The sequence below is a fragment of the Megascapheus bottae genome, chromosome 6 (assembly GCF_031878675.1).
Source record: "Megascapheus bottae isolate mThoBot1 chromosome 6, mThoBot2.hap1, whole genome shotgun sequence".
Lineage (NCBI taxonomy): Eukaryota > Metazoa > Chordata > Mammalia > Rodentia > Geomyidae > Megascapheus > Megascapheus bottae.
The window spans coordinates 47,933,771-47,941,769 of NC_143514.1; positions in this window are offsets into that span (position 1 = coordinate 47,933,771).

Sequence of the window (7,999 nt, forward strand, 5' to 3'; positions counted from 1 at the left end):
GTCAGTCTACAAGGAGTGTTTTCAACCTATTAAGTCAGGAAAAACAGTGATTGAATGTGTTCATTCCCGTAGGATTATGCTTGGCCAATGGGACTGAGAACCAAGAAATAAATGCTTTCTCCATTCACTACCCACAGGGAGAATAGTTCTCACATACATTCTAGGTTACTTAGGCATCTTCACAGGATCCAGTAATACTCTCCTATAGTGGTGACTAGTTCAGGCCTTCATATCCTACCAAATTTCCTGTGTGACTTGTTTGTCTTACTGGGTGCTCCACTCTATAGAAATCCAGACTGAGGCAATAGAGTTTGAATAATTAATTTTAGTGATACAATGTTAAGAAAGTAAAGTATTATTCAAAATTTTATGTATTTGTTTTGGAGCCTGTATTTTACTTTTGGGACTTTGAGGTGCTAATGTTTATTATTCTACTTAAGAGGTTTTAAGGCCCATTTGTTTGTTTGTTTTGTTTTAACTCGTTTTTTTGCACATGAAGTTAAGTTTATTAATGACTACATTTTGAATCCAGCCATTATGTCCAATATCTAAACAACAAGCTGTTTAACATCAAAGCAGTAGGCCCTGCCACAGTGTGACAGAAACACAGCTTTGTCAATAAACCCTTCACACAATTACACAGTATGTTTTAATTCTTTCCATCAGATTTTTATTTGCCTATGTCTGGTCTTCAGAATAATGAGAGTTGTGACTTTTCATAATAAAATTATGAATTAAAATTCAGAGCAGATGATTATTGCCAAAGAAGGTGAGTTGTTTTTCATAATCTCTTCTATTTGCTTTTTTTCTTACTATTGTGCTTACTTTCAAAATTATAGAGTTTAATATAAGATCAAATTATTGTATCTAATTTAATTTAAAAAAATAGGATTAGAGATAGTGAAACAATTACTAGTTCCTAAATCCAGCAAAGTTTATTTCTAGTATGATGGATGAAAGAGATATAAACTTTATTAAACTGAAAATAACAACAACAACAAAATCCACTGACAATTACTCTTCTAGTAAGGGACCAGCAGGAACATTCTGGCCTTAGGCTCAAGGACACACATATATTTTAAAATCTTATCAAATGTTGTTATATTCCTTAAAAATAATTTCAAGCATAAATAAGTTAGACACAAGTCTTTTTTGGTGCTGAAATAAACTGATGTAATTCAAATTTCATCATGCCTCCCTGTCTTTTCCATGCATTTGGTAATGTGCAAGCCTTTGTTCTTTCCTTTGGAGAAAGTCACACTTTATTAATAATAACAACCCAATCTCTTGAGAGATCTCAGAGCAAAGGCACAGGGTTTTGGAATGCTGAGCCCTGCCCCTGCCTTCAGGATATTCTGAGAAAACATTCTCCTAGAAGCTGAAGGAACAAGGAGGTTGTCTTCTTTCATGGCCTCCTCAAACACGTGTAACTTTCTGGTGCTTAAAGACTTACATTTGTAAAATCCATTAGTGTCGATTAATGCAGACAAATGATTGAGATTGGGACATTGGGAGGGGCAGCTCCACACCTTGTATCATTTATGGGCAGGAAATGAGGAACAGTTAGGTTGGGGAAGCTGAAGTAAACCTCTCCAGCCCTGCCTCCCTGCATGGGGTCAGCATCAGGAGAGTTCCATGGGAGATGGAGCAGGGAAGGGGCTGGGCCAGGGAGACAGATGGGAGGAAAGCAGCCACCACCACCAAAGATTTTTCAGCTCAGCCACCTGCTTCATCAGTGTCACTGATGATAATGATGGCAACTAAAATCTGTGGTTCTTTGAATATGGCGTTGACTTCTTACAATCCTTCTGGGTATTCTCATCCTTTTTTCTTTTATTTTCTTCTCTTTTTATTTTCTTTCTCTCTTTCTCTCTCTTTATCATGTGAGCAAGTACTCTATTGGGGGGGGAACTGGGGGGTTAACTGACTGGACAGAATTTGGTCTTTGTGGAAATTAAGTCTAGACAAACATGCCATGTTTGTAGCAGGTTTGAAATACAGTCATAGGTATGCCAGAAAGAGAAGTCCATAAGAAAATCCAAGCTAAGATTCAAAGAATAAAAGAAAAATCATTTTGAAAATGAGAGAATTAATTGAGTATTTCATCTCCCTGCCATCCTACCCCAAAACAAACTAGAAGCTACCTCTTTCCTGGTTCCCAGGGAAAAATCATATACATGATGATGATGATATGTATATATGTTATATACACATATATAATAATTGTATATTATATACATCATTTGCCTGATACATATCACATATGTGATTTTTCCCCATGGCATCTGATACTCAGTGCTCTTCTTAAATGTCTTATTGAAATACTTGGGGAACGTTATATTTTATATTTTTTATTTAAGTTGGCTAATATATTGATGCTGGGACTGGGACTAAAACTCAAAGCCCAGCCACCCTTATTAAGGTTCTTTTAATAGAGTACATGCTCACATGATTAAAAAAAAATCAGAACTCCCAGCTTCTTGCGCGGCTGTCTTACTCCCAGCTTGTGTTCTACCACACCTGCTTTTTGCTTATTGGCCTTTTCTGACCCAGTTAGTTTTAAACTTCAATCCTCATAGTTCAGCTTTCCAAGTAGCTGGGATTGCAGGAGTAGCTGGTATGCTAGTTTGTAACTCCAAGGTACAATGCCTAGTCCTAAGGAACACTCTACCAACTTCTTCAGGACCCATATACCAGGGACTGACTGTAATTTAGTGGAGAAAGGTTGAGACAAGGATAGGAAGAGAAGATCCCAAATTGTGCCTTCTGAGATAGAAACAAAGCATTCGTCCTACTTAGTACAGAGAGCATGTGATTGAGATGTCTGAGCGGATCAATTAGCAAGTGGAATGTTTTCAGCCCTTCACGTGGGAGCTAGTGGTCAGGAGTTTCCTTATATAAGCCGTAATCATTTAACATGCTATTCTATTCCATTGTGATGCTACACTATGAATTTGAGTTTTGCCTGCAATATTTTCTCTGCAACTGGGTTTTCCTTTCCTCAGCTCATCAGCTGAATCTATTCCAACACCCATCTTCTTATCAGGCAGCTAACATGAATGCTCACTTAGTTTGCTGTTTAAAATTGTATTTGGACTTGAAACCTTAATAACTCAACTCATTCGAAGCATGTGGTAGATTAGATAATAGTACAAAACATTCTTTGCCAGGGCGGAAAAGAGAGATCATTAGTTCAAGAGCATGAAACACAGATAAGAGAAGTGGCTGAGCAAAAGGCAACAGGGAATCCATCCCAGAACTGATGAGCATAGAGGAGTGAGGGCCTGCTTCAATGGAGTAATCTGTTATTCCGCTCCAGTGGACTGGAGCCAGGTAGGATGAAGCTCTTGATGTTTTGATTTTCCACAAGAAGCTGGGAGTTTGTATTTTTTAAACAGTGTCTATAAAATGTAAAAAAAAAAAAAAAAAGAATCAGCAACAAATCATTGCTTCAAAATCCACTACATGAATAAAATCATGTTTATGGTGGGCATTGTGGGGCAGGCCTATCATCCTAGCTACTCAGCAGGCAGAGGTATGCATATCTTAGTTCAAGAGCAGCCCTAGTATAAGTTCTAGACCTGATCTGAAAAACAGAAAATGCAAAAGGCCTAAGGGAGTAGTTCATATGGTAGGGAGCTTGCCTAGCAAGAGTAACACCCTGAATTCAGTCCCCAGTAACAGCCATTTCAATACTACTACTAATGATCTTCAGATTGGATTTTACTACATGCTAGCAACTATAATCTAGATAACATCACCTAATCTAAGCCTATTGAGTACATTCCTTAGAGCCTTATTCACATTGTTCACTTAATTCTCACAACAAATTTTGGAAACAGGGATGAAACACAGGGAAGTAAATTTTCAAAGGATACACCGTATCAAGTAATGGAGCCAGTCTTCAGCTCAAGGCAATCTGGCTATAGACTATTCATGAATAGTCTATATAGAAAGTCATGAATAGAAGTTCCTTTATTCATTGTAGAGTTACATCCCACTGACCCCATATAAGTGGAAAATAGAAATCAAAATGCATTTAATGTACCTAATCTTAACACTCACAACACAGGACCCTGATATCAGAATTTATCCTGTGATCACACGACCTCTTGGAAGTGACACTGTCCAATATCATAAGATCTCATTCAGGGTATCATTCAGCCATCAAAGACTAAAGTCAAAGCTCAAAATGTCATTCTTCATACTAATGTATCACCTTCAGTCCGTCATAAAGACAAAATGTTAAAACTTATATATGTTTTCTAGCTAGTCAATAGGCTGAGATCTGAGGATCATGACTATAAGAATCTTACCTTCAATAAACCAGCAAAAAGTCAATAGTGGAGGTGTGGCTCAAGTGGTAGAGTGCCTACCTTCAGCCAAGAGCAAAGTGAAAGCACCTTGGTCTGAGTTCAAGCTTTAGTACTCGTACAAACACACACATGCATATTCACACAAACACACACACACTCAAAGATGCACAGTGAAAGTGATATGCCAGAGACAGCTTAATATCTGCTGAAAAAGCTAACTGAAGATTCCTTGGAGGAAGCAGAATTTTAGTTGGAGTGAAAAAGGTAAGAAAGCATTGTGTAAGTGGATGTAAATGAGAAATTCACATAAGACCAGGAGTGGAGAAGGAGAGACACTCCAATGAAAAATAATGCTGGCCTGAATGTGCCAATACTTCTTAATTTACTGCAACAAGAGTGAAGGTTGTATGGTAACTTCATGTGCAGACTTCTGTAGGATAAGTATTTAGGTTCTATGGACCTGTGTGCTTTATCACTGCTAGGCCAGAGAAAACCTGTATTAACATGTTCTCTGGTCTGGGCACAGCAAAAAGTGACAGCTGCTAAGCATGCACAGTTGAGCAAAGAAACTTAATTTCCTGTCCCATCACACTCCCTGAATTGTAGAGAAGGAATTCCAGTTGGAAAGCCAGATGTCCTAATATAAAATGGGGTGATGGCAGGAGATGTGTGGAAGCCGAAGATGTTATAAAACAAGTTGAAAATGGGAAGTTATGGAGGTGTCTACTCAAAAGGACCATCTGAAACCATGAGCTCACCTCCAGCCTTAGAAAGCTTTCTTTCCTAGGAACAGAATGAAATGCTACCTTGAGGGCTCCCTCCTTACAAAAAAACCATGTTTTTAAAAAAAAGAAGAGCAGTGGTATATTAAGGAGGGGATAGGGAAAGATTTCTTTTGGCATTATTCTGAGACCCAAAATGTAGATCTTTGCCTGACTCATTCAAAGAAATGAATGTTCAGTCCAATCTCTTTATCTATATAATAAAATAAAGATGGTACTTTTTCTTTTATCATTTTAGAGTATAATTTTTAGAATAGAGTTAACTTCTTGAAAATATAAATAGAACATTGCTCATAAATGAGAACCTGTTTCCCTATGTAGACTCTTTCTTCCTTTATCATATTTTCAAAGTAGAACATGATCTACAAAATGCTAAGTATTGACCCTTTTACTCTATGAATGAAATATAATTTTTGTCTATTTTGTCTATGTCTTTGCTAATAGAAAGGGAGACACAGAAATGGCCTCCCTTTATGTAATATAAATGTAATGTATCAGCAATGGTACTCACTAGACATTAGGTTGAAAATGAATTATGTAACTTGTGGGTGGGTTGGGAGGAAAAAACTAGGAAGGAAAGAGTGAAGGAAGGGGTGACACCATTAAAAAAGAAATGTTTGCTTTGCCCTACTTATGTAGCAATAGCCCCTGTGTTCTCAGCATTTTTAAAATAAAATTTTAAAAAGAAAAGAAAGTACATCCTTGATTTTAGTCACCAAGATCCTCATAAAACATAAGGAAAAGTAATATGAACTGATCTTCCTTGCATTATCTTTGTCACATATATTTATTTATTCATTCATTCATTCATTTCACTAGACTTGTGTACCTTCTCAGTACCTTTAACTATTACAGATACTGAACTTAGGTTTTAAGTTGACAAGTATCTCTGCATTCACAAAATTTAAATTGTAGAAAAAAGAGTCAAACAGTAAGCAAGTAATTAAGTACAATCAGTCCATCCTGAATGAATGGGTGATTCATGCCATGAACCAAAACAGCAAGAAAGGGAGAAAGAAGAGCCTTTGGGAAGAGGTCACGACACATTGGAAACAGAGGTCAGATAAAATCTGTTTGGAGGGACCGGGAGTTTGGCCAAGTGGTAGAGTGCTTGCCTAGCATGCACGAAGACCCAGGTTCAATTCCTTGGTGCCACATACTTAGAAAAAGCCGGAAGTGGTACTAAGGCTCAAGTGGTAGAGCTCTAGCCTTGAGAAAAATCCCAGGACAGTGCTCAGGCCCTGAGTTTAAGCCCAGGACTGGCAAAAAAAAAATCTGTTTGGAAATGGAGTTGTCAATAAATTACAATTAATTGGACCTAGGAGCATGGCCTAGTGGTAGAATGCTTGCCTAGCATACAGGAAGCCCTGGGTTTGATTCCTTGGCACCAGAAATCCAGAAAACAGTTGGAAGTGGTGATGTGGCTCAAGTAGAGTGCTAGTCTTGAAAAAAACCCAAGGACAAATCCCAGGCCCTGAGTTCAAGCCCCAGGACTGGAAAAAAACTACAGTTAATTATTGTTATTTATGGGGGTAATGTCTACAAAGCTGTTTGGAACAACATTGGCAAATGCTAAAAGTTACTCCTAGAGGAAGTTCAGATTCCTTTGAAACTCTGGTTATTACACCTTCATCCATCAATTAACTCATAACCATGCTTTGTGTGTGCTTCCGTCTAAAGATACCTTTAATTCTTAGTGCTAATTCATTGATGTTGAACTCAAGGCCAGTACACTCATGCTTAGGGAGGTAAAACTAGAAATCAGAGAATCACTTTGTTAGACCTCAATGGGGTAAATGTAAGACACATGTTTTTCTGCCTCTACACCATGTCCTGCAATGAACATGGACTACAACTGTGGGCTCTCAGTTTAGAAACACATTTGTAAACGGGAGTCTGTGAATAATGAGACTTGACTGTAGTTGGCTCGCTGGGTAGAGGGTTTCTTACAAGACTAATTGACACCTTCAGGTTTCCCAACACTCTACTCAAACTCTTTAATTCTAAAATTCTGTGGTTATTTTAAATACTTATTACTAACACACTTTTCCTAAGACTTTCCCCTACATCCTCTCAAATGCTACTGAGTGGGGGGAAAAAGAACTGTGAGAAAAGCCAGACACAGAAGCAGAGAAACTTTTCCACCCAGGAGTTTTGTTCCGAAAGACAGCCTGCTTATATTTCCCATGGACCTTTACATTGGAGGGCCCAAAATGAGCCGCTGTGTAGGAAAACTTCTGAGTCATTTCCAGTGTCACTAATCACCTCCTATTCATCTCATCTTTACTCTCTAATGTCCCCACTGTTGCTTGCATTCCAAAACAACAACAAAAATATTAATGAAGTTTCTTTTCTTGATTGGTGACTTGTCTCAAATTAGGAGACTCTAAACAGAAAGTCCAGGCAATTTTATGCTGTATTTGAATAGAATTCCCTCCTTTGGGCAATGCAATTTCACATGTTTAAAGTGAAAAATCATTGGAAACAGAAACTTTAATAAAAGGTAGCTTGCCAAAGATAGTTACAAAATAAAAAAGGGGAAATGTAACTGGGCCATGCCAAGGAAAGGTTTGGAGTGGGGTGACTGACCAGTTCTGTCTCAGAGTAAATTTGTTTCACATGATGTTTCAACAATAACAAGTGACCATACATTTCCCAGGAATATGTTCCTATCATTAAAGGAAGCAATAGAAAGACAAACTAAAACATATTTCTTCTCTCATTTGCACCCATTAACTTGTTACAAACATATTATGAAATATGTTTCAATACTTAGTTCATGTCTAGGAAAGTGTAAGGATTAGAGTCAAAACATTGTTGTATTTTTGTATTTGTGTTTTGGAATCACTTTTGAGGCTCTAAAGATCATTATTTACAAAGCTATGGCATTGTTGGTAAGAA